General features: G+C 50.7%; 2 long non-coding RNA genes across 10 annotated transcripts in view; one reads left to right on the plus strand and one right to left on the minus strand.

Moving 5' to 3' along the window:
- LOC138848557 (uncharacterized) overlaps positions 1-27684 on the minus strand; it is a 170687-nt gene that overhangs the window by 115060 nt on the left and 27943 nt on the right. The gene's annotated exons all lie outside the window — the stretch shown is intronic.
- LOC138848559 (uncharacterized) lies at positions 23167-24422 on the plus strand. 2 transcript variants are annotated; one of them, XR_016229207.1, is made up of 3 exons: positions 23167-23293; positions 23780-23959; positions 24187-24422. It is a non-coding gene; the product is annotated as an uncharacterized LOC138848559 (long non-coding RNA). The 2 variants fall into 2 exon arrangements; XR_011386491.2 differs by having other exon boundaries at positions 24075-24421.

Below are 27684 nucleotides of genomic sequence, written 5' to 3' on the forward strand. Positions count from 1 at the left end.
TTCAGTGTCAGCGCTGAGGGAGAGAGGTAGCTTCCTAGCCACGCTCCTCGCCAGCACCCCCACCCTGAGTGGGAGGCAACCACGCTGTAACAGTCCAGGCGCACCTGGACCACCCACCAGTGTGCACTTGGCCGGGCATCGCAGAGAGGGGTGGCGGGACCTCCGCAATCATCTGATCAACCCCGTGTTTGACGGGAGGAGAAAGCAAGGAACACAGAAGGAGGAAGTGAGCAACCTATTTGAGGTCACACCGGAAGGGACACAGCTGGGACGAGGACGTGGGCCTCTCCCACTCGGTCCCTGGAGGCCAGCGGCCAAAGCTCAGGAGATGTGATTTTTGCTCCGCACTGCGAGGCCTGAGCTAGGCAGTCCGGGAGCTTTTGCACGATCAGTTAACCTCCTGGGCCTCTGTGTTAGCCTGGACACCTGGTTATCTCTGGACAAGCCCACATAGCCCATCCAGGAGCTGTAAACCGCTTGCCCCTGTTTCTGAGCCCCCCACCCACGTGGCTTTCCACATGGTATTTCTGAAAATGCAAAACAAGAATCAAAAGCTATGTCTAGTTTGATGTCCAAAACTTTGAAATCCATGCAGTTTTTTCATAATAGATATTTTTCATGAACTTTTTGAAGATGCTGCTTATGCCTGGATTTCCATTTTTTCTTAGCAGGAGGGAACCAAAACACAGCCATTTTCTGATTTCATTTTCCATGAACCTTTGGAAGTACCCACATCTGCTGGGAGTGGGGCCAGAGCACCAGTGTCTTTTAAATGGGCTTTTGGTCACCCGGAGGGCCAGCCTTACCCGGCGTGGCTGAACCGCACCACTGTTGCTGCCTCAGGCCCCAGACCCAGGGGCCCTGTGGCTACACCACACTCTCCCCAGGTCACACTGAACACAGTAGAGGCCTGAAATGCAGCCCAGCCCGTCTTCTGCACGCCCCCTGACTCGCTCTCGCATCACACTCCTTGTCTGATGACAGCCACAGAGAAGCTGCCTGCACAGCCCCTGCACAGGGGAGTGGTCAGACCCCTCCCCGACCCCTCCCCAGAAAGCGGGGCTCAGCAGGCAGGCTGTTCGGCTCCTCCAGTCAATCCATCCAAGCTGCCACTCACTGGGCAGGAAGTACCCAAGCAGAGGGGCGTAAAGAAGACAAATGTGACATCCAGGCCCTGGGAGAGGCCAGAGGAGGACCTGCATCCCCCATGTGCTACACCGCACGGGAGCTCGCCCCGCCGCCCTGGCAGCACGGAGGGCTGTGCCAACACAGGAAGGCGCTGAGAGGGGGCCTCGCTGCCCATCGGATCCCCACGGCTTTGGAAGTCGACTTCTTACAATCACCAAATAGTTGCCAAGGAGGGGCCCACTCAGAAATGCCAAGGAGTCCTGCTCTCAGGGCCATGGGTTCTATTCCTCTTACTACATCACTGCTCAACACAGACTCATTCTGGCGACACGTGAGCTGGCTTCATCGTGTAGATCCCTGGCCTTTTGTGTTGCTGGAGATGCCAGGGCAGGGGAGTGAGGTGTGGACACCTGAGAGCCCGCCCCCCCTCCCCGGGCCCCTGCCAGCTCTCGTCTCTGACATAGGCTCCCATCTGCAGAGCCGTGGCCGCCTGTCTCTGAGCAGATTCAGGAGCCGCTCACGGGGCCTCCCCTAAGAAGCAGTTTCTGCAAATTGTTCCGCGCATTAACACAGACCAACACGCGGGTCTCAAAGACTGTGTCTGTGTGTCAGGCCTCTCACTGCCCCATCCGCAGAGTGTGCGTCCATGCCAGGGCTGCACTGGACAAACCCGGATCCCCTGGGCACGCCCCGCCTGCCACACAGGGCCCCGGCTGTGTGCTTTCAGCTAAGCATTGCCCCAGCCTTGTCTGGTCGCTGCCACTGGGATCCTCTCACGCGGCCACGCAGGACCCGAGCTGACCGAGACCTCAACAAGGAGCAGGTGAACGGCGGCACCCAGGTTCCAACCCAGTATCCCCAGCTTCCGGGATGACCAGGAGCCCAGAGATGATTCAACACCCAGTTCCCCCAAGGATCTTGCAGAATTTTCCCACCTTTTGGTCCAGAGAGGCACCCGTAAGCGCTCCCTCGGTTTGCACTAAAGGCGAAATAGACCAGGGTCAGCCACACAAGGGCCGGCCCCTGCTAGATGTCTTTCTGACCCATCAGCCACACCCTTACCTCGGCCACTACTGTGAGTTGGAGGCTCTGGGGCTGGGGCTCGGGGGTGTTTTCACAGCCCCCATGTGATGTGGATGCCTGCAGGACCCCTCACTGCTCCTAGTGACACTCTTGGACAGGGGCCCTGGCCTCCGTCCCTCCCTACCCGTCATGGCGACCATGGTTGGCTGGCCACTGCTGTCCACAGTGTTGGCAACTCTGTCCATGCTTCTTCCACACGGCAGCCTCCAAGACCCCACGGTGGGAGGAAAGAGCCAGCTGCTCGGGAGCCCTTTGGATCTTAAAGCAATTCTTGGAAAGACCAGGGGAGGGAGAAACGTTGGCCCCACTCATTTCTCAACCTCCTTGTCCAGGCCCTGCTCGTCTGCCCCACAGGGGCTGAGCGCTGTGGGATACAGCACCTGCGCCATGACCTCTCCCTAGTCACCAGAGTCCCTGCTGGCCAGCTCCCCCCGCCATGCTTGCCTGCCTCTGCTTGGCTCACTGGGACTGAACACTCGGCCGGCTGAGGTGCCTTGAGCCATGACTTCTACTGGCCTTTCTCTCAAATAAGGAAATAGAAATGTTTTCATCAGGGACAGGCATTTGTTGCAGCCTGTGAAGACAACACATGGGAGGCCCACATCCCATCCCAGAGGACCTGCCTTGGAGTCCTGGCTCTGCTTCTGAGTCTAGCTGCCTGCTAGTGCTCATCCTGCAAGGCAACCGGTGGTGGCGCAAGTTCTTGGGTCCCTGTCACCCAGGTGGGAGACCTGGGCTGAGTTCCAGCTTCCTGGCTAAGGCCTGGCCCAGCCCTGTCTGTTGCAGGCATTTGAGAGGAGAACGAGTAGATGGAAGATCTCTCTCTCTCTCTCTCCCCATCTGTGTGTGTGTGTCTGCCTTTCAAATAAATGAAAATAAGTAAATAAATGAATTTTTAAAAGAACTGTTTTCACCAGTTCCATTTCCCTCACTGCCACCCTGGGGTGGAGAGGTGGGTACCAAGCCCACCCACCCCTGAGCTCTGCTCACCCTGCCATCAGTACACAGGTGCACAGCTCCAACAACACGCTCACAACAGGACAGGTAGGAGGCAAAGACAACCAGGCCAAAAAAAGGTGAAAAAAAAAGTTTGTTTATCATTTTAAAAAACTAACCTCATACAGGAAGTATGAGAAGAAGAAGAAAAAGAAAAAAAAAAAAACTGCTCAGGCTGTGGCCCTGGAAGTGCACACGTCTGTTGCCCAGAAGGTGTGTTTTCCTCAGTGTCCACGATCATCGGTGCAGGCCGGGGGTTGACCAGGGAGACAGGGTGCAGGCTGGTGATGGGGAGACAGGGTGCAGGCTGGTGATGGGAGCGGCTGAGCAAGGACACCGGCCGTGAGAACTCGAGGCAAAGCTTGTCACACACAGGGTGGGTGCACGTCCCGCTACCAGGGCATTCCGTGCAGGTGCAGAAGAGGATACCTCCAATGGAAACTGCCATCCTCCGGGATCCGCCCCGCCCCGGCCTCTCCAGCCCCAGGTCCTTCCCTCTTGTGTGTTTCAGGTGACGTAGCAATAGCTATAAGGTCACGGCTGCCTCTCCCCCATAGGCCTGCCTGCGGCACAGCCATCAGCGTTGCTGCCAGCGTCCCAGGCCTCCCTCGCAAGCCCGAGCCGTGCAGCTCTTTGAGGGGTGGGGGACGAGCTCCAGCAGGCCCTCCTTGCTTGGGTCTGAGGGACACTGACATGAGGCCACCCAAGGCAGCTGGGAGTCAAGGTTAACGAATGCCTGACACAGAGCTGTCTGCCGGTGGCAAATGCGGCTCGACTGGATTTTTACAAATCGGGGTGGAGAGCTCACTGCCTCCACAGGAGAAAAATTCCTGAGACTGGAGAACATTTCCTGCTTCACGGCCCCCATCAGCAGAAGAGCAAACAGGACTCCCGTGTTCCCCCCAGAAAATATAAACACGAACACCGGGGAACGTGCACCCGTGGGAGTGACGCCAGTTACAGCACTGCTGGCCTGGCCATGGCTGTCAAAGAAAGCGACGGGGAAGAAAGAAGAAGGAGAGAAAAGAAAAGAAAAGAAAAGAAAACCCTGTACACCCAAATCTCAAAATAGAACCAAAACCTGCAAATCATACTGAGGAGTCCATGGTGAACCCATGTTTTAGCATGCTGCTGAAAAGGTTAATAATTTTCCTACCGAAACTGAATGTGGGTTGTGAAAGAACATTAAAATGAAGAAAATTTCCCCGTGGCTGCTAATTTATTATCACCAAAGCCATCGAGTTTCAGTTTGAGTTATTTGTATTTATTTGTGAAAACAAAGATTAGATAAGTAGAAACATCACCCCCATCCTAATTATTGTCCTGGAGTGTGTGATTTTTAAGACAAGAAAAAAAAAAAATAAGACCACCACACACACCCACACACACAGCACGAGAAGTCAAAACAACAGAACTGAGGGTGAAGATACTGTTCTCGGACGTTCCATCATTTGAAACAAATATTGTCTCATGTAAAACACGACTGTTTAGTCTTAGAAGACAACACGTGTGCTTTTAGTTCTTGAAATTTTTGTTAACCATATGCTCAGGTCCAAAAGTGGTTTTTTTCTTTGTTTTTGTTTTTAATTTCTGAAACTGCAAACTACACCTCTTGATTTAGCCTTGTCAAAGTGTAAGAACACTGGTAGAATTCAGTGTGGAAGACCCGAGGAAGGGAATGGAATTTAAATGCTTCCCTAAAAGACTCGAGGTGAGCTCTGAGGTGCGTGTGAGCCCGGGCAGCCAGGGTGGGACGTGAGACTCAGGTGCACAGCTGGCTTTTCACTCAAATGTCTCTCAGGTGCCCAGGGAGCAGCTTGTTCTATGAAGTTTTAAAAGAAGTCCAAAGATGAAATGGTTAATCAAGAACACGGGGTGAGCTGATCTTCTCTTCATGTATTTCCATCACAACATAAACATCAGAATGAAAAAAATAACATGCAAAAGAGACCTTCAGTGGTCTCACATCACCGAACAAACTGTTTTTCTACCTATTTGGTGTTGCTGGCTTCTGTTATCAGCCCGATCGGCAAATTGTGGCCAATTTTGTCATGGTTTAGGCAGACATTTTGTTCCCGAACTGCTTTCAACATTTTAGCTACCAAATACAGCTTATGAAAAAATCAATAAGCCACAATACAAACAGAAAAGTTACTTCTTTGTACCCAATTAATTCCTTTTTAGGGTAAAATGCAAAAAAAAAAAAAAAAACACAAAAGAATCGAAAAACCAGAATTCTAGTAAATTCAAATTATGAAACAGCCTAATCAGACTTTGCTGGAAAAAGAAAAATTAATGATTGACTGACTTTTGGATCTTGAAGTCCAATGCATGGCATCCTCTGTCTCTGACCTCCCTGTCACCAGGAAACTGGCTGTACACGACCCAGCCTGGAATTGTACTTTTACTGCAACACACAGCCAGTATTGTTTGAAGATGCTGCCCATGACTCCAAAGCAGTCTATTGGATTATTCTAAGATAAAATAATCGGTTAAACAGTTATTTGCTACTGAAAATAAATGACACCCACGTAGTTCGTGTCATATATTAATACTGAAACCAAATGGCAGTCTTACACCGCAAATCATTTCACAAAAAAATAATGAAACTGGTTACGACAAAAACACAGGGTTTTATTTTACAAACCATTCAATCGTAGGATCAAAATGACGGAGAGCTGACCTGGCTTGCTAAAATTGGTTTTTGCTTCATGACAACAACAAATTAAAAGTGAAAAAAAAAATGAGAAATCCTCTCTTAAAAATTCAAGAATTACTCCTCGGAAGAAAAGCAGTATTTCAGAGGGAGAACCCAGAAGAAGGTTCTTCTCCGTGGGTAATCTTCCCTCCGAGTTGAAGGTACAGCAATAGGTACAACATTTTTAGCCTTTTAAAATACCAGCATGCCCACACACTGTCTCAGATTAAACCAAGGAGAAAATGACACATTCTGAAACCATTTTCTAAAGCTCTTTTTCCTGATAACACTGAGGAGCTTACAATCAAATTAATGAGTTTCTAAAAAGCCCAAACAATTCTCCATCAAGGGGACAATTGTTCAGAACATTCTGCGGACAGTTCTAGACATTTTCAGGCGACACTTGGAGTATTCCTCCTTGCTATTTGTAGTTAGAAAAATTGAGCTGCCTTTGACAACTCCCTCAGAAAGAAATCCCACACGGTGCTTTAGCTGATTAAACTGAAGAATGCTTGGGAAGAAAAACACCTCCTGAGTCAGGAGAGCATTTCCTTGATTTCAAACCATTTACAAATTACTTAGCTTTCCCCACACGACGTTCTTTGCACCAATGTGTATTCTTAGAATCTAGTCACAATTGGAAATTCTCAAAGTAGTAAAGAAAGGAAACACCGTCAGAGAGAAAGAAGGCAGCATTTCTGTTCAACGTGGAGTTCTTCATAAAGCCCCAGCCAACACAGGAGTAGTTAAAAAAGGAGCAAGAACGAACAACAGAACCTTCCAGAAAATTCCACAGGCAGCATTTTAAGTCACTGACGCAGAAAGACACACTTGTGGTTGGTGTGAAAGATCTCACGGGCAGGTGGGCACTGCTGCTGGCAGACAGCAAGGGAGCTGAATATTAATGTACTAACATCTTCCCTTCGAGACACCCTGACCTGGTGTTCCCCCCCTCTCCCTGCAACGTGGGATTCAGAATTTACACTTCACTGTCGAATGTTCCAGTGCTTTCGAGACTGTGGGGCTGTTCTGATATTCTTGAAAGCAGGCAGCCTGAGTTATATAAGACAACAGCTTTGGAAAGCAAACACACAAAGAAAGCACCACCATCAAAAATGACAGAGAAGACTCCAGGGCTCACTTTAATGTGTGATATTTTTTTGGGGAGGGGGGGAGCAGAATCTCACTGCTGCATCCCTGCCCCCAGCTGCCCCCAGCACCACCTCGGGTTCACAATCAGAAAAAGGCTGTCCTGAACTAATTCTTGCCTCTCTTTTTTAAACCACACGGAGTCCCTTGCCCCGACGTACGACCTGGGACGTGATGGTGACCTTACTCATCTGGAAAGAGTGAAGCACGCCACGGTCCCCAGGCACTTTCTTCAGAATCGTTGTCATTTGAACCCTGTTCACCACAACAGAAAAGGCCGTGCTCAGGGGACAAACTCAAGTTCAGCCTCAAGTGTCTCTGTGATAACCCGGGAATTTCTCAGTAGCTCAGTGGTGCAGCGCGGAAGCCCTCAGTGAACCAACCGTGCAAGCATTAACAACAGCAACAAGAGCAGCAGACGTTTTATTTTCAATCACAGAAATCAAAATGTGAACTCTCCTAGACCAGAAAGGAATGCTTTAGGCACAACTACTTCACAAGCAACCTAGCTAATTGATTCTTCCTGTTTTTCACAACATACATTTGTGAACACCAAGATTTTTAAAAATCATTGTTGCAGTTAGAGACATTCCTAGACCAAACTGACTTTACTCCCATTTTACCTTCTTCCTGGAAGCCAGGCTGTCGTGTGCAACAGGGTTACCACATTACAACGATTTTGTGAAAGCAACCTAGCTTTAGGGGTTAGGGCTGGCTCAAGTGTAAAATTTTAAAAATCAAGTTTCTCTTTTTGAAAGCAAGGAATAATTTTCCATAAGCTAGAAATAACTGCAACTGAAAAGAGAGAGAGAGAGAGAGAAATGCCAAACAGACAAGGGTAAGAAAAACTCAGAAACTCAGAATTCTTGCCCTGGAAGCTAGGGTCTCTCACATTTCGTTTTCTGTTTGCCACAGGAAAAATAAATAAGTAAAATAAAATCAGTTTCCAGCTATAACATTAGCTATGTGAAAAATACACTGGATAATGTTGAGTACTCATTTCTCTAAGTGAGGTGCATGTCTTGCGCTATGAATCCAACCCACAGTGGTGCTGGAGGGAATGACAAAGACACATCCCTGTCTCTCGGAGAGCAGGAATGGCTTTGCTCATAAACTTGTGTTAGGGCTCAACATTTGTGCTCTGACAGGGTGTCCTAGCACGGCGGGACGGTACTGTGGACACCCGGGAACATGACGAGCGGATTATAATTCTGAGAATCCCCTAAAAACCTTTCATTGATGTAGGCTTGAAAGCTGTTTAATTAGCTGGAGGAAGCTAACCCATCTCTTTATCAAAGCCAGCTGAAAACAAAACTGAGAGAAACAGCTTGTGGTTTCACAAAAATGTATTTACATGCAGTGTATTTTAAAGGGAGTTGGATCATTAGGTCCCATGTCATCTGTGCTCTGGGGTGGCTTTGACATTTAGGGACGGCGGGGTTGTCAGCTGTAGCGGCAGCCTACACCCTCAATGGACGCGTTCAGCGCTCTCGCGGGCAGAGCTTGGTTTGCTGATCTCCAGCCACCAAATCTGCCCAGAATGAACTTGTATTTACTGCACGCCAGCCCCCTCCATGTCCTCTCACTCCCTTACCTGTGAGCTGTTGAGAAGAAAGTGGGGCCGCGGGTGACGGCGGGCAGAGAAGCCCACTTTCCCACATCCTCATGAGGAGGGCGACAGCCGTGAGCCGAGGGCACGGGACAGTTATGGATCCCGGGGTAGTTGCTGAAATAGAGAAGTGTCCCCACGCCTCCGGCCCTGGACTGCACGGTGACTTATCTTGAAAAGAGCCTTCTGACAACACGGGCTTTCCTCCAGTGAACACTTAAAAAATGGTTGCCACCAAGGGAAGCCCAGAGCGACACCAAACACTGTGCCTCGCGTCAAGCTGTCCCCGCGGAAGTTCCACCAAAGTTAACAGCAAAAGATCCCGGATAAACACCTGCTTTCAGGGGTCTCTGGCCAGGAGCACAGCCCATACCGTTTTCTCCATCTGTTTAGCAACCGAGGAGTGGTTAACTAGCTAGAAGTGTTACCAGGAGGTGGATTGGTGAATCTAATGCCCCAAGCATAAGGCTGGGTGACTGTGTTATTCACTCCTTGACACTTTTCCAAATGTCACCTTCCAGCTGGCTCAGTTTGTTGGGAATGAAAACGAAACCCTACCATAAATTTAGAACAAGGCGGAAGAGACCTGAGCAACGTGACCACGGGGCAGCCGCCAGCACCCCTGAGCCACAGAACCCCATGCATGGGAGCACAGAGCCCTAGCACCCAGCAAGGGACAGGGTCTTGAACGTGAACGTGGTGACAGCACCGTGTGCACTCGGGTAGGAACTCTGGTCCTTGGAGCCTCTGCCCTGACTCACCCCGCTCCCAGGATGCTCAGCGGAGTCTGTGTGCAGCCTGCTGTGTCGGTGTCACGACGGTTTCATAAAAGAACAGGACTCATGAGTTATTTCCCATAGTTTCATTAACGAGGGCCTTCTCCCCAAACACGGCTCTTATGTTTTCACTCATATTCTGTTTCTTTTTTTTTTTTTTCTTAAGAAAATGCCCTAGAACCCTATCTCAACACGTTCCCATCGACTCCCAGGAGAGCCAGGCCAGAGGAAGTTCCAGCCCAGTCAGAACAGCCAGAAAAGCAAACACGACTGGGGGCCAGGGGGCCAGAATGATTTGGCGCTATTACCTGCCCTGCACCTGTCTTTCTAGTGGGAAATAGCAACTTTCATTAATGTTGTAAACTCAAAAGCACCCATACTTCCTTTATCCAGGACAGCTCTCTTCCATGTGCCTGCCCTGCGGCATTCGTCTGAAAAGTTGCAAAAACCAGTGTGTGAATACCAGGAAAGCCGCTCTTCAGGGTAGGGGTGGGGAATGAAGAGATTTTGTTCTCCCGAAAGCCCTGGGGAGCTCCGATTCTAGGCTCTGCCTGCTGAGCAGCCCTGTTCTGCCAGCTCCCTCGAACCCGAAGCTGAGGGTTGGAGAAGTCCCAGGGACCGCTGATGAGCCGGTTTGCCTCCTGGACTGGTGTTGAGAAGGACACATCCAGGGTGACTCCAAAGCACTTCGGTGGCACTCGTCCAGAATGTCCACGCCAGACTGCCCAACCGAATGTGCCGTCTTCTACGTCGGCCGATCCCAGGGACTTCCCACGTCGTCGGGGGTCTCCTCCCCACCTGCCTCGGGCCACAGGCACGGACAAGAGGGCAGGGAGGCGATGCGCTCTGCCCTGGTCCTCCCTCTGCTGCTGCCTTGGCCCCGGCCCTGGCCAGCCCTGCCCCTGTCCCTGCCCCTGCGCGTGTGGTGCCTCCCAGCGCTCTCTGCGGCTGCCTGTTGCTAGGGGATGCGTCACGATCGCTGGGAGAAAGCAGCAGCACCAGCAGTAGCAGCAGCCTCCCCCGGGCAGCGAGCAAGCACAGTTGTCTCCAATGGGTACAAAGTACAAGCCGTCGTGGAAAAAAAAAAAATCCTCATTTACATGTTCCCACAGAAGGAAGGCAACGAACACCCCATCACAAAATCTGTTTTCTTCACCGTGAATGCAGGGGTAGGGTGCCTTTGCACTGCATCTGATTTCCGTATCGAATTTCTGTCCCTCGTCACCAACTGGGTGCCCCGGGTGACGGTGGGCTTGGAGAACAGCTTGGCTGCAGATCTCGCTCCATCGCCAGCCTTTATTTACTTTTTCTTTTCTCAAAAAAAAAAAAAAAAAAAAAAAAAAAAAAACCCACATTGTCAAAGCATTTAAAAACACAAACCAAAGGAAACTGGTGTCCAAGCTTCGAGCAGATGTTATTTACCCACAGTTTATTTCCAGGCCGTCACTGGGAAACCATTGTTGCATTAGTGTTCGTTTAGGAAGCATGGAGTCGTAATCACACCAGTGACCTGCATTTGCTTCTCGCCAGTGAGGAGGGAGGAGCCACCTCAAGCCCTGCTCTACCGGGGATGTGGCTGTCCCCTCCCTCGTGTGTGCCTTCCGAGGGTGGTCACGGCCACCGGGAGGCAGGTGGACATGTAGCCTACATGTCCTTGCTAGGCGCTACTGCTCCACACCCAGTAAAAGCCTCTCCTCTCCCTCTCCCTGGGCGGCCAGGCCAGGCCCCATGCTGCAGGCTTTGCTCCAGGAAGGGGCCCCAAGTATGGAGATTGGCTCTCTGAGGCTCTCGGAGTGCAGGGCTTTGGGCTGTACCCAGAGGGATGCTTGTTCAGAGTCGGCGCCGTGTGAGCTGTACTGCTGTGTGGATTCCATATACCAGCGGCCCAGCTTGGGACCCGGCTGCCTGGGGCTGACCCAGAGGGACGCGACGACGCGCCGAGCGTTGCTGACAGGCAGCTATTGTGCCAGCACATTGCCCAACGTTTCGACCGTGAGCTGTAACCTCTCAGGCACTCTTGGTGTCGCACGGGTGAGAAGGAAGCAGCAGGTGTAGGACGGCAGGTATCTGCCAGCCCAGACCTGCTCTTTGCTCCTACCCTCCCATTCAGCGACACCCCCCACTCCGCCACAGCTCACGGAGCCCCTCCCCCGGCGCTGGGGTCCGCTCCATGTCCCCACATTTCCGGTGACGGGGTGACTTGTCCGGGACAGACGCCATGTCTGGCTCGGCTCCCCCTGTCTCCCTCAGCACTGAGCAGCCTGCCTGGGGTGCCGTGGCCTCTGTGTCCCTGGGACTCTCAGTTCTGATGGGCATCTCTCGCCCACACGGCGGTCTAGCGCATAGCGGGAAGTGTCTCTAGGATGGGGTGTCTGGGCCGCCGCAGAGAGGCAGAAATGAGCAGACTGGAGAAGGCCCCTCACGTTCACCGCAGCCATCCCCAGGGCGCAGCTTCTCAGAATCGTCCCGAAGATTAGTTTAGAAAGTTCTTCTTTCACTCACCCATTCTATTATCTGTCCTGGTGACTAGCACTTGTGCACGCCCCAATGAATCCTGCCCCACAGACTCAAATACAGTCTGTTTTAAAATATTTATTTATACTTGAGAAAAAACGAAAGAGAGAGAGAACTCCCATCAGCTGCTTCACTCCCCAGAAGCCCACAGTGGCTGGGGCTGAGCTGGCCAAAGCCAAGCCAGGAATTCGATCTGGGTCTCCCATGTGGGCGGCCTGAACCCAGCTAATTGACCATAACTGCTACCTCCCTGGATTTGATTCACCAGGAAGCTGGAATCAGGTGCTGGAGCAGGGACTCGAACCCAGGCTCTGTTAAATGCCAATGCCCCCAAGAACAATCTTTTCAAAAATAGCCCCGTTGGCCGTGTGGGCAGTATCTTAACAGGAAATAGGAAAGCAACACTGTTCAGAGGTTGTTTTTCTAATGAGATGACATCATTTATCTTCGAGAAGAGCAGGTGTACAATCTCACCATCAAGGCTAGAACCTAATCCACTGAGCTCCCGAGAGCCGAGATCGAGAGCGAGGTGAAGGTGCCCTTGAGAAAGGCAGCTCTGGTGATGAGAAGGAACCACGCCCTCTGCCGTGTGGGATCAGGGAGCCTCGGGGAGTAGGCAGGGGCTGACGGAAGCATCACCTTCCCTCCAAGGTGCTTTCCACGGAGATGAGAAGTGTATTAGATTGCTTATTCCAATACCATTATCACTCTCCTTTGGGTTGGCAAAGTATCTGAGTTTTACAAGACAGGGTTTCATCCAGACCTCAGAGCTGACCAGCGAAGTGGGGTGGGGTGAGGAGGCAGTGGGGTGCAAACGGGCTTGGGCCCATTCATTCATTCATTTAACCAGGGAGGATTTTTACAGACAGAAAGCCCCTGGTAAGCGGCTCCTTAGACCAGTTGCAATGAGAAGACCCCCAGCTGGGCCCCTGGATTCCCGTACCCACCTCCTGCGGTCGTGCCAGTGGGACAGCCTTACCTGTGAATTACACAGAGACCTTGGGGCACAGGGGGAGGTAGACACCACAAGAAGATCAAGGCCCAGGAGCTTGGCATGGGGTCTTGAAGCTGAGCCGGGAAGCAATGCTTGCTTGGTGCTAAAGTGTCATTCCCAGCACAGGGTTGGCACAGGACAGGACGGCGCTCGCCAGATGTGGAGCATGCTGGGGGCGGGGGGCAGACGGTGGGTCTCTGAGGATGCAAAGTCATGCCAATCACCACAATGGTGTGCAAGCAATTTGCAAGAGAATCCACACAAACACAAATGACATGTGATTGAAGATGTACAGACACACCCACTGCAATCCCAGTGCCCAGTGGCCAGGGCCCCAGGCCCCTGTCACAGTTCTCCTTCTGTACCAGCCGGGTCACCTGGAGCTGAAGGCAGGGGACCACAAGTAGCAGCAGGAGAAGGAAAGGAAGGAGGCAAAGGGTGTGGTGGGCTCTCAGGCCCTTCCCTGGACTAAGTCCGCACTGGACGCTCACGGTCCCTCCAGCTAACCCAGGGTCATGGGCACTCCTTGTGCCCCCGCCCTCCACTCCGGCTCCAGCTCCTGGTACAGCCCAGAGTCTCCTTTCTCTACCGCCACCCCGCTGCCTTCCCCTCCTCACCACACCCTGGAAAGACTAGGGAGGTGGGCACTGGGCACTGCTGCCCGGAGCAGGGCTCACCAGGAGTCCCAGGGGAGGCGTGTGTGTTTGTGAAACTCTACTTGTGGGAGTTCAAGCCTCACTCCGTTCAGGCCAAATGGCAGGGGCCGGGGGAGGTGACATTTGGGGACAGGCCCGTCTCACAGTGGGTGGCTCACAAGGTTTCTCCCAGGGGACTGCTTCTCCTCACTGGGCGTCTTGTTCTGCTCGGTCCCGAGTCCCACTTGGGGGTAGCCAGCGGCTGTGGCCATGGGGAAGGAACAGGGGGCCCCACGTGCCTCCTTCCTCAGACTGCCAGGGGCACTGCCATTTTTCTCTTGTTTTACGCCGTTAGTGTCCTGAGCAGGCATCTGCAATAGTGAACAAGGTGCTGGCACCCACCCGGTGAGAAGGGGCACCTCTCTGAGTCACTCCCCAGATGGAAAAAGAAGAGCTGTGCCCGTGTGATGCCTCTGACTCGATCCTTCTATTTTGGAAGCTCTGCAGGGTGGCTTCACGGTGTGGCTGCCCGTCTCTTGTTTTTAGGAAAAAATAACCTTTTCTTTACTCTTTTCTTTTTTTTTTTTTTACAAAAAACCCATTCATGTACATTGCAATAATAATAATAATACAGACAGAAGAGTGCAGATGAGGAGCAGAAGGAAGAAAAAAAGGAAAGGAAAACTGGAAAGGAAATTAAAACAGAAACCACAGCCTTCAAAGGCCCTGAGGTCCCATGTGACTCACGCTCAATCCACGGAGCACTTGAGAAACACAAGGGCTCCGACTCGGCCATCCAGCTCTTCTTCTAAAGACCACTCCCCGCTCCTGTAGGGCAAAGTCGCTCTCGCCCAGCGCCCCGGAGCCCTGCTCTCAAGCAGTTCAGCCGGCAGAGCAAGCGAGCGAGTGAGCGGCCGTCTCAAGGTCTCAAGACTACAACCCCTAGGGGGGAATGAACCCGAAGGCACGACTGGGGGAGACATCAGTGGCTTCCTTCCAGGCCCTTCCATCAACTATCGCTTCGCTGCCAAGCAGTCCCATCCTGGTAATAATGCTTCAACTCATTTGGAAAGTCCAAAGATAACGCTTTTCTTTTTAAAAGGTGCTCCCATTATGATTTTCTATGTGACTCCCCGTAGTAGTCCATCAACAGCACCTCAGAGCAATGAAGAGGGTCTGGCAGGCACGAGGGTGGCCCCGCCTGGGCAGGTTAAACAAAGCCCAGACTCGGGGACAGGGAGGCAGAGGGGCTGCCCCGGCACCCCAATCCGCGGCTGGACTGTCTGTGTCCACCTCAGAGTCCCAGACGCTCCGGAGAGCTAGCCTTCACTGTCCCTGGGCTGAGCAAATGCTGGCCTCCATATTTAACCACCGTCCCATCTGTCCCACCTATCTCTTTGTTCCTCCTGTTCACCAGCTTTTTTCCTTCTCGGCAATGTCAACGGAACGGGCCCGCAGGGGGTTTTCTGGTAGGTGCATTCACACTCTGCTGAATGTGCCCCATTCACACGTGTATTTCAAAGACTCTGTTCCAGGATGCCCTCCCGCGGTTTTGCCCCATTACTCTGCTCGCCCATTTTTCACGGCACGCTAAATGCCGTTTTTACCTCCTGGGTACAAATCCCCTTCCCATGCGGGCGACTTCTGCTCTGTGTCCTGTGCAAGCTCTCGCTGATTCATTCCTGCCAGCCTTCCCACCCCTGAGCTGCGCTCGGCTTCTCCGTCTCTCTCTTTCCTCCAGCTTGGTATTCCCAATGGAATGTGTGTGGTCCATTTCAGAAAGACCTTAGATTCAGGAACACACGTATCAGATGAAAAGAGACAGACTTTCCCCCAAAAGGCACAGCTAGTTGAATTACAAAACACTGTGACAATCACCCCCAGCAACACTGGCATTGAACGTGATGTATCAGGCTTCCCGTTGGGACAGTTGCAAACTCCAGGTATCCACGCGCCAGGAGTGGCGTCATGCGTGCAGTGTGTGTTTGAACGGCACGGGCATCCCCAGCAGGATGTCCATGTTCTAGAAAGTGAAAGGTGAGCTGGCTTCTGCGTTGTGGTCCTGCCTCATTTGGAAAGAAAAAGTACTTTGTGCTTTTGTTTCACACATGAAAGTATCTGAGATCCCACGCCCGGCGATTTCTTCATTTTGCCACCACCTCCACACAGAATCGTCACTGCTGAGTTCGGGCCCGCGCGTGTTACAGTGAGGGCGGAGTAATGGTTGCTAGTGGTAAATTTTCTACAACTGGGCTGGTGGCTTGTGTGGAATTAAACATAATTCATGTTCACTCCACTGAGGTACAGTTGTTTAAAAAAAATCGAAACTCTGAACTTGTTGGACGATAGGGGTTGAATATCGGGATCAAAACCAAAGGTTTATCGGGAGCAGGTGTAACCCCTGCCTCCTTTGAAGACGCCCACATCCTACACCAGAGGACCTGGGCTGGAATCGGGCAACCCAGCCTCCTGCCGATGCAGACGCTGGCAAGTGGTAGTGATGGCTGAAGTAGCTGGATTCCTGTCACCCTTGTGGGAGAGTTGGATTGGATTTCTGGTTCAAAAGAAATACAAAAGAAATCAGAGTGTTGATGGAGGCAGGCATTTAGGGAGTGGACAAGTGAATGGGGGCATGCCCCCTCTCTCCCAGATTATTTGCCTTTCAAATAAAAAAATGAATTTAAAAAAATCATTAAAATGTATATCATGTAAAAGGCCTGGGAAATGATACTCCGAGGTCATAGAGTAGGTATTGATATGCCTTTTATGAGATTTTTAGCTCTCGAGATTTGTGTGCAGGAATTTCAAAATGTATTTGCACCGGGCCAGCGTTGTGGTGTAGCTAGTAAAACTGCCACCTGAGATGCCTGCCAGCATCCCATATGGGCAAGTTCAAGTCCCCACTGCTCCACTTCAATCCAGCTCCATGCTAAGTGCCTAGCAAAGCAGAAGAAGATGGCCCGAGTATTTGGGGCCCTGCCACCTATGTGGGAGACCCGGATGAAGCTCCTTGCTCCTGGCTTCAGCCTGATGCAACCAACCCACGCTCTTGTGGTCATCTGGGGGAGTGAACCAGCAGCCAGAAGATCTCTCTTCCTCTCTCTGTCTATGCCTTTTTATCTGTAACTCTGACTTTCAAATAAATAAGTAAATCTTTTTAATTTTTTTTTAAATTTGCACCAAAATAAATTAACCTTTTTAAAAATTTTTTTCATCTATTTGAAAGACAGAGTAACAGAGAGAGAGAGGGAGAAAGAGAGATCTTCTAGCTGCTGATTTATTCCCCAAATGCCTACAACAACCAAGGCTGAGCCAGGCTGGAGCCAGGAGCCTAGAATTCCATCTGGGTCTCCCCTCTGAGTGACAGGGGCCCAACCACTTGGGCCATCATTTGTGACTTCTCAAGATGCAGCAACAAGAAATTGGTGGGAAGTGGAGGAACCAGGACTCAAAGCAGCACGGTGATATAGGATGTGGGCTTCCCAAGCAGTGGCTTAACAGGCTGTACCACACACACCCACGCCTAGATTTATCTGCTATCTCCATTTTCTACTTTTTGAAGCATTCTCATAAACCACTTAGAAAAAGCATATGAATAATTCTCACAAATTGACTTTCCTTAGTAAAATGGTGCACTTCAGAACAGTAGATACAAAAGAAATCAGAATTAAAGTTGGAAAAGGGTGGGTTAGGCCCTTCCAAGTTCAAAGTCCACTCACACCCATGGTGTCCACCTGCTGTGAGAAGCCTGTCTTGTCCACTTGAAGATCCAAGGGGTTGCAGACTACCAGGGACCTAGTTTGTTGCCAACACAATTTTCTCTTGAACTAAAAGCCTCCAGGGGCCTGCGTTGTGGCTTACTGGGTAAAGCTACCACCTGCAGTGCCAGCATCCCATGTGAGTCCCAGCTGTTCCATTTCCAGTCCAGCTCCCTGCTAATGGCCCGGGGAAAGCAGCAGAGGATGGCCCAAGTCCTTGGGCCCCTGCACCCACGTGGGAGACCCGGAAGAAGCTCCTGGCTCTGGGCTACATGTCAGTGACACTAACCCAGAGCAGCCCTGTCTGGGGACAGTGGGCACGGGCATCGCTCCCACAGATTTCAGAAATGAAAGTTGAGGCTGAGAAGCTAATGTCTGCCGCACATGGGTGCAGGGGCGGCATCCAGCGAGAAGCAGCGGGGCCGTGCTATTTTGGGTTAGTAAAAGACACACTTTTTAAAAACCGCTCTGTTAAAAGTCATTTCAAAAGTCAAATAAACCAGGCTGTGATCTCGTGGCCGCTGCGGGGGCTCTGCGCATGGTCTCTTTCTCTCTCACCACTGAGAAAATCTATTCAAAATAACATTAGCCCCTGTGACCGTAAGCAGAAAAGAGGGCGAGCCGTCTTCCTGAAGATGAGACAATTGAAAGGAATTATTCACTCAGTGTTTAAAAAAGAGCGCAGTGTCTTGAACTATCACCCTGCACTCCAGAAACGTAGATGATTATTTGTCAGGAAGAAATGATTAAGATCCTCACGCAATGAGAAAATACATAACATTACTAAAAATAAAGAACCAACAGAAATGGGGAAAAGAAGGAAGAAAAGTGTTCCTTGTTAACAGAAAAGGCAAGTTTTATTTTGTAAAACTTATCTGTAAAATATTTTTTAAAAAACCTTATGCAGTAGCATGTGTCACTCGTTTGGTACCATATGGGATCACAGGCAGCTTGCTAATTTTCTCCCCTCTGCGCTGTGAGATGAACTTGTCATATCACAGGGAGTAAGTAGGAAATGTGAATTTCATAGGTGAATTTACATGAGACAGCAACTTCTCAGTAAAGCAAATAGGAAATGCCAATGCACTGCGACTGGGTGCAGATGAGGATGAGCCTCGGCGGCCTAACAGGAGCCCAGGCAGGACCTGTGACAGCTGTCACGTGGGACAGAACTGGAAACCATATTTACCCGAGACCTGAAAGGGGCCTGCTGTTGGCGCAGCAACTGCCAGCGACGGAGAAAACAGCCTGAAAGCAGCATGCTGCCCTTGAACTCAGAGCCTGGCCAGTGCTCACTGGGTCGCCTTTCGGCACACTCCCCTGCTACGGTCACTCCGTGGGGGGTGCTGGAGAGCCCCAGGGTCGATCAAGTGACTCCAGGTCTCTGCAATGGCTTAGATTGATGGCACAAAACACAGGAAGGCACACGAGCACGAAGAATGGCAATGACCCAGAAGATGTCTTCAGACGCTCCCTGGGAGAGGGGAAACCAGGAAAGCAGATGCGTGACTCAGCACAGCGACTTGCAGATTCTCTCAGTTAAGCACTTATGTCTATTCTAGAAGACAAGGGACCTCTCGTGCTGACAATCCCGAAGCTCTGAAACCACCCCGTCTGCGGTATTTCTCCCACCGCCTTCTCTGTGACGGGAGCACCCCGTGGAGGGGCAGACCCAGCAGCCAGCCACTCCAGGCCGAAGCCCGCCTGAAACCAGAGAGTCACCCAGTCCCGCACCAGGCAAGCAGCGATCGCTTCCCAGAGAGGCCCTCACTCCGTCCGTGTCAAAGGAAAGCAGCACCAGCGTGGGCAAACCCACTGGTAAAACGACCTCAAGAGGAGTTTCACTCTGAAACAGACCAAGCGCACTCTCAGCCATACAGAGATCTGTCATTTTCTAAAATCCAAAACACATCAAAAGACGCTGCCCAGGCGTGGTGCGCTCAGGTTTTAAAGTGGCCGGGAGAGCGCCGGCCACAGGCAAGCCTGCAACTCCTAGCGGCATTTGGTCTTTCCAGTCCTGATGGCAGGGCCCACAGGGCTGTGACCCACAGAGCACTCTCGGGGGGAAGGGAGGGGAGGAGAAGGGAGGTATCGTAACTGGGTAGGGGGCGGGCATGTTCCAAAAATACCACTCACAGATGACCGCCACTCAACTCACATTTGACTGCGAAAGCCGCAGGCAGGGAAGCTGTGGACAAGAGACGGCAAGGTGGCTGTGCTCGCCAGCGCCTGGCACCTGTGGGCCAGCACAGTAAGACTGAAATCAGTGAAAATGCTCGGCCTTGAAGAGAACCCCCGCTTGCTGGCCCTCTGTCATCTAAGAAAGGCCTTCCTAATTCGTGAAAACTGGGCGTAAGCACCAGCGCCCGGGACCCACCCATTGATCCTGGAAGACTAGCTCAACCTGCCTCTACTGTTGGAGTTGAATCCAGCATCTTAAAGTCCCATGTCATGGCTGGAATGCTCCATATGGTGATGAGGGCCGGCTGGGGTGGGCGAGGTTCATGACCATGAACAGAAAATACCATGTTAAAAATAGTCATGAGCGTGCTGCGTATCGACGTGGTCACGCCCAGGACGTGTGAGGTGCTCTTGACACACGTGGCTCCAAGACCAACGACCGCTGTGCCAGACTCTGTTCAAGGAAGTGAGTGGATCCTGTGAAATTGAACTTTTCAGCTGTGGCATAAAAGGCCCTTTAAACACGTCCCGAAAGGGACTGAACCAAGAAAAGTCTTCCTGGAAATGGCAAGAGCCTGCTATACCCAAGGGGTTTGCTTTCCTCCAGGTGCGAAACAACAGCGAGAGGAGAGAGAGAGAGATCTGTTGACTCTCCTGTTTTGACATCAACAACAACAACTTTTTTACAGGCATTTGGCTCATGCCTATCAGATCACCAGAACAGGGTCCCCATCCTTAGCCTTAGAACCCCTGTTCATCCTGGCCAGGCTCACCCTCCTGTGACAGCACCATGTCTTATTTTTGCCCCCTCTAGTTCTTAACCCTGGGCTTCATGTGGCAATCAACAGACAAGCAGGCAATGGTCTGGGTTGGTGCAGGCTCAGGCCACAGGCAGGGCCCCGCTGAAACAGAGTCACTGTGTATTCGAAGCCTGGGCTGCGGCTGCCACCTCTTTCTCTGTGCCTCTGGGAGAGCAGAGACCTTGTGTTTGGCTCCTATCTTGCCATCTAGGACCTGGACAGCCCCTGGCCCAGCTCCCTCCCTGGGATACAAATAATAATACTTACTAAAAATTAGTAAATTAGTAAGAATTATTATTGTCTCTGCTTTCCCTTCCTGGAAACTGCACTCCTGTTTCCCACTGGGCAACCTCTGCTGTGCAAAACCCACGGAGGAGACACTGGAGCTGAGAAGCAAAATGCAAAGGCGTGTGGGCCCCAAACTCCAGCCCTCACACAGGTGGGAGGCTACACACCAGACAGAGGCCTGGGGCAGGGTTTTGAAGGACAGCTGGGCACCTCTTCCTGGCTCTCCTGTCTGTGTTCTGGCTGTTCCTCCAAGCCAGGGCTGGGCCAGGACAGAGGACCTGGGCAGGCCAGAGATTCTTTCAGCAGTTCTCTGTTCTCACCCATTTTCTCTTGAGTAGGTATTGCTTTGGTTATGAGAGTCATTCTTTTGAAAGAAAAAAAAATCACATTTTAGATTTTCTTAAGAGCTTATTCAAAGGGCACAGCAGTCCTGGGTGGGGGTCTAATTAGGTGTCCCAAAGATAAACAAAGAATTGTACATTCCTGTGAAATTCTTTTGCTCCTGGTTTTTGCATGTTTGCACACACACATACACAAGGAACACTTTGGGGAAAGAAAATATTCTTATGCACTTAGCACAAGGAGTAAAGAAGAAAGATATATATATATTTTTTTCCATAGGAAGGGCCTTACTTTTCACCTCCTTAAAAGTCTCCAATTTGGTTCAGGACAAATAAAAAGGAAACTGCTGGGATCCCTGAGCAGACCCGGGGGCGGGCGGCAGAGGCCTCCGCAGGAGGAAGCCGGGCTGAGGCTGGGCGGCCTCATTTCTTTATTAACACCACCACCTACAGGGGCTGCTCAGAATAGGACGGTGCAGTGTGGCCCACGGAGCCTTGCAAGAAAAACAACATTCAGAACAATTGCACCACATTTTTTTCAACTTCCTGTTTATTAGTATTTTATCTAAGAGCAGAACAAAAGTCTGTATAAATGGGGGAAAAGAAAAAAAAAATGAACGTGCTGTAAGGCCTGGTCCACAAAGCTCAGGCACAACATCTTTCAGGCTTTCACATGGCCCTGATGCCAGGTGAAGATGGAGGTACAGGGGTGCGCTGCCTTAGGAGAATGACATACTATTTAAACGTGGTGTGCTTTTTTTTTTTTTTCAAGAACAACTGGACTTGTTTTCTGTACCTCGGTATGACAATATTCACTTCCACACTGGAAAAGCCCACATTGTATCAGTAAGAATTTGTATTGTGCTGGAAATACAATGGAAATCCAATCCCCGCCCCTCCAGGTTTACCGGAGAGCTCTATTGTAGAGGGGAAGGATGGGGTTGAGAGGTCAAGGTGAAGAGAGGTCACAAGGTGGACCAGGTGCCAGAGACGCCTCCCTCCTCACAGGAGCCCCGCCTCCTGTGGGGTCCCACCAGCCAAGGCCTGAAGTCGGTTCAGAACGGCGGGCGGCGGGTCTGCCTTCCCCACTTCCCCTGCTCCCCGTGCGTTTCTTTGGGCTTCATCCCAGCTCACTCTTTGCACAAAGTTCAGCGCCACTGAGATTAAGGGAACAAAGGAACAAATGGCCGTAGGACTGAAACTGCTGGCCTCCACGGCCACAGATTGTCTTGGAAAGGGCCTGGAATGTACAGTCCATCTTTGTGGACACACGTTCATCAAAGGCCGGGGCCCTGGCACCATTCCAGCGGTCACTTCCTCTTCGCGTCTCTTGTTCTAAACGCCAGTGAGTCTCATTTCTTTTGAACAGCTCTACCCTCATATTTTCCCTGCTCAAGAACCACAACCAGGGGCCCACGCTGTGGTGTAGCGGGTAAGGCCACCACCTACATTCCAGCATCCCATATGGATGCCGGTTCTAGTCCCGGCTACTCCACTTCCGATCCAGTTCTCTGCTATGACCTGGGAAAGCAGTGGAAGATGGCCCAAGTCCTTGGGCCCCTGCACTCACATAGGAAACCCAGAAGAAGCTCCTGGCTTCGGATCAGCGCAGCTCCAACTATTGTGGCCAATTGGGCAGTGAACCAGTGGATGGAAGACCTCTCCCTCTCTCTCTCTGCCTCTCTTTTTTTCTCTGTGTAACTGACTTTCAAATAAATAAATAAATCTTAAAAAAGAAGAAGAAGCACAACCAGAAGCTGGCGATTATCAGCTGAGGGAATTGCCAAAGATCCTCTTCCACATCCCAGTTACAAGGACTTTGTCATTACTTACTCTCTCTCAGTCTCTTCCAACATTGCCAAGTGTGACCGTGCCTAGGAATTTCTGACACCCGTGACCTCTTCCACATGCGCAGAAGGAATAAATAAGAGAGGCTCCTCTTGTAGGGGCTTACAAGAAACATGTCTGCAGACGGGGAAGGCATCCATCAAAGCTGAAATGTGAACTTAGCGCTGGTCAAGACCAATTTAACTAATCAGAAACACACAGCGAACGCTGGGGCGGAACAAGCGGTGTCTTTCTAAAGAGCTTCAAGCGCCATGAGGGACTGAAAGGGAACGGGACGACCACAGTAAACAAGGCGGCGATCGCTAACTGACAAACACGTTGCAATCAGCACATCCCAAAGCGCTCACTTGCGGAGCACCTAACTTAGAGAGTGCAGAGTCCGTCAGAAAGACAGAGCTCTGGCGTCTCCTTCCCAGAAAGGAAATGGAAATGCCCGGATGAGGAAGTCCTCCTCAAACACGGAAGACACAGATCTCCGTGCCAAGTAGGAAGGAGGTAAACTCTGGGCACCAGGAACTGGGGCTGCCGGCAGGGTGGGGTGAGACGCGCAAGGAGGGCAGGTGGTCTGTGGGCAGCAGCTGGGCTTGTCACCACCTCACGGGGGCCTTAGGATTAATGAAAGTGGTGCTCAGGCTGTAAGAGGCCTTGCGAGCAAGCTACCGAGGTCCCTTTGCCAGCCAGTCTACAAAGGGACAGCGAGTGTCACACATAAGCAAGTGGCGGCTGCTTGCAAGTCAAGGGAGGGCTCCTTGCACACCAGGAAGCTTAAATCTAGTGGATAACCCATGCCACTGGGTACAGCCTAGCGGCCTCCTTGGCTTGCCTCCCTGGTGTCGCAACCTGCATAACGTATTGGGTACACCAATCAGCAGAACTACAATTGGCTCAAGCAGAGGCACATGACCTCAGCTGGTCCAATCAGGGTGAGCCTTAGCACTGCTCCAGGAATGCTGAAAGGAAAGTTCTTTCCACTCCACTTAGACCTATAGAGACAAATGGCAGCCACGCCGAGACCTGCAGAGTTGAGTTTCTTGGAAAAAGGGGCCAAGGCATTAGAGATGGAACCAGAAGTGGAAAAGAGAGAGAAGCTGAGACATCCTGACTTCGTCTGAGAAGCATCATTGCCAACCCTCTTCCCAGCCTGTTCACTTAGATGAGATGGTAAGTTCTGGATTTTGCTTAAAGCCCTTTGAGTTGGGTTGTCTGACACTTTTAACCAAAAGAGTGTTAACCAACTCAGAATGCCTCTACAAGTATAGTCTTTACCCCTCTAAAGAAGTTCTACCAGGGACCGGCGCTGTGGTGCAGCAGGTTAATGCCCTGGCCTGAAGCACCGGCATCCCATATGGGCGCCGGTTCTAGTCTTGGCTGCTCCACTTCTGATCCAGTTCTCTGCTGTGGCCTGGGATAGCAGTAGAAGATGGCCCAAGTCCTTGGGCCCCTGCACCCACGTGGGAGACCCAGAAGAAGCTCCTGGCTCCTGATCAGCACAGTTCTGGCCGTTGCGGCCAATTGGGGAGTGAACCAGCGGATGGAGGACCTCTCTCTCTCTTTCGCCCTCTTCTCTCTCTGTGTAACTCTGACTTTCGAATAAATAAATAAATCTTTAAAAAAAAAAAAAAAGTACTACCAGTGTGGATTCCTCTTCCTTCAGTAAGTACTGTTACTCAACTGTGCTTTTAACTAAAGACTCAGAAATGCATACTAGGGGGCAGTGTTGTGGCATCGTAGGCTAAGCCTCTGCCTGCATCCCATATGGGCGCTGGTTGGAGACCTGGCTGCTCCACTTCCCATCCAGCTCTCTGCTGTGGCCCGGGAGTGCAGTGGAGGATGGCCCAAGTGCTTAGGCCCTGCACCACATGGGAGACCAGGAGAAGTGCCTGGCTCCTGGCTTCAGATCAGCGCAGCTCCGGCCTTTGCGGCTATTTGGGGAGTGAACCAGCAGAAGGAAGATCTCTCTCTGTCTCTCCCTCTCTCTGTCACTCTGCCACTCAAATAAATAAATTAATCAAAAAAAAAAAAAAAAAAAGAAATGCATACCAAAAAAAAAAAAAAAAAATCCAGTAAACTCAGACGAGACCAGTTCTCTTAGTGGCTCTGCTCCTTAGCATGGTGAGAAGTTCCACTCCCAGAGATGGTATCCAGGCTGCCAAGGTGGATCCCTCTGATCCCCCTTTACAGCTGAACAGCAACTGGCATAGGCAGGAAGAACGGAAGTGGGCAGCCCCACTTGCATCCTCAAACCCTTCCCTTTTGCATGCCAGGGAAGACAGAAGCTACTGCTAAAACACCGCTCAGAACAGCACAGGTCGAGAGCAACCAACGGGGCTGCTGGCTGCATCCCTCCAATCACCTTTAGGTAATTATAGGGTCATTATAATAAAATTACCATGGCTGACACTTCTACTCCGATCATGCACCTGATACCATGACACTTCTGAGCTGTCCACAAGTGGTAATGAAATAGGTGACACTCAGTCCTGCCACAAATTGTCCTCCATGAATATCCAATTAGTCCAGCCCCAGACACCACCCTCTATGCCTCCAGGTCAGACAAAGGAATGGCCCTGAGCCTTGTTCAGTACAGCTCACTCTCACGTACATCTCGCTCTCTCTTGAATGTGTACTTTGCTTGCAGGCAGATAAATCTTGCTTCTCAGCTAACCTCGTACTTACATCTCATCCTTGGGTTCTTGTGTCAGAGACAAAAACCTGGACCCAACCTCCCCAAAACACATTATAAAATAACCTCAAATGGAAGTTAAAACATCCAGAAAAAATATAAAGCTGGATTAAACAGTTTGTTCAAACGTAGTAGACTAAGCAATGACAAGAGGCTGCATGATAGAATTGTTAGGCTTCCTTCCATGGTGAACATTATTTCTCACTCAATCGTTTTTTAAGACACCAATTCCCTCTACTCCAGGAATCTTATTTTCTTTTGGTCTCAGGATTCTTTTCTGTGGAGTTTGACCAAGCAGGATACGGCTTGATGAGCTTAACATGTAAAGGCTCTTGACATTCACTTCATAACAAGCAATAGGTTTCTCAGCGTTAGTGCAACAGTTCCACTTGAAAAGGTGTTCACACAGACCACACTTGCTCAGAGAGAAGAAACAGGAGTCCAGCTTTGATCGAATTCACCTTTAGGAAAGAGTTTTGAGACCGCAAGGTATGATTTGCTTCCTAGAAACAGCCCTACCTGTGTGGGCACCCGCCAAGGTTTGGCATCGCACCTGCCCCGGTTCTCATTCATCCATCCTTGCGCAGCAATGAGTACGAATCAAAAAGACAGCGTCACTGAGCTTAGCGGCATGGTCATTTAGAACAAGCACTTAGGGGACCAACTGTCCGCCTTCAAACCCAGGCCTTGTCACCTTCCTGCTCTGTGGCCCGGGACCAGTTATTCATCTCTCTGGGCCTCATTTTCTCCATGTGCAAAAGAGAGATCATAAAGGTACAACTCCGGTGTGAGGATATCATTCACACAATGACCCTGAACCACAATCATCACCTAGGTAGTGCCTGTGCAAATAACTTTAAAACTAACTTTCCTCCTTACTGTAAAACCTAACAAGAACACAGATCCCTTTAAAAATATAACGCTACTAAATAAAGCCCCTGCTCCTATCCTTTGGCCCCAGCCAGAAGTTTTTCAGTGTGAACAACCCACAAATGCCTCATAGAACTGCACTTGTGTAAGTGATCTGCTTTTCAAAGTTCCCATAAAAAGCAAAACTTTCAGCGATGACGCCAGGGGCCAAAAGCTGTACTCCTCCTGGGAGAATGAAAAGCAGTACTGCGATGTTCATCCTGGAGCTCAAAACGAACAGGGTCCAAATTTACAACTGAAAATTCCTGAGGAACATCTTTTCGGGCAGTGCAATGCCACCTCCTTACAGCCCTCCTGGCCTGCACCAACACTGGCCTAGAGCTATAATGCTCAGCTCGGGGCCTGCAGCCATCACCACACCACCCACCCATACGCACACCATGATGGAAGTTATATTTTTATTGACTGGTGATTAAAGAAAAATATTAATGTGAATTCAATTAAGCATGTAAAAGGATTTATATTATTCGCATCCAAAGAGCCCCTCTGGGGCCAGCCTTCTGGCACAGAGAGCTAAGCTGCCACTTGCAATGCCTGCAGCCCATATTGGAGCACCAGTTCCAGTCCTGGGTGCTCTGCTTGAGATCCAGCTCCTTGCAAAATGAGCCTGGGAAAGCAGCAGAAGATGGCTCAAGTGCTTGGTCCACCCATGTGGGAGATTGGATAGAGCTCCAGGGTCCTGGCTTCAGCCTGGATCAACCCCAGCTGTTGCAGCCGTTTGGTGAATGAACCAGTAAATGGAAGCACACGCTCTCTCTCTCTCTCCTTCTCTCTACTGCTCAAATAAATGAATCTTTAAAGAAACAAAAAGAGCCCCTCCCTCACAGAATACACAAATGCTCCAGATGATCATTATTTCATGAGTCGTGACAGCTGAGAGCAGGTGCATTTCTGAGTCCCTGAGAGCAGGGAGGCGGCGGCTCTTCAGGAGAACACCTCCACCTGCAGTAGGGATGCCCGGCCACGGCGGCGGAAGACACAGCAGAGAGGCTTCTACATCTTAAATGCTCGCGGGAAGTCAGGTCCTTAGAGAAAATCAGTCCAGTATCAAAAGCGTTCTGTGTTATCAACAGACAAACTCACTTTGCTACTAAGAGCCATTCGCTGGCCAAACACGACAGAAGATACTGTTGTTACAGGAAAGGGAAATGGTGGTGGAGAACATGTAACGACCTCGGTTCTCTGTCTCACATGGAAGAAGAATTTCCAAGCGGACAGCAGAGAGATTTAAAAGCGAGATTTTATTAGAGTCAGAGACCTCCAGTCAGAGCAG

The sequence above is a fragment of the Oryctolagus cuniculus genome, chromosome 2 (genome assembly GCF_051225735.1).
Source record: "Oryctolagus cuniculus isolate XC-2025 breed Fujian yellow rabbit chromosome 2, ASM5122573v1, whole genome shotgun sequence".
In the NCBI taxonomy this organism is placed as follows: domain Eukaryota; kingdom Metazoa; phylum Chordata; class Mammalia; order Lagomorpha; family Leporidae; genus Oryctolagus; species Oryctolagus cuniculus.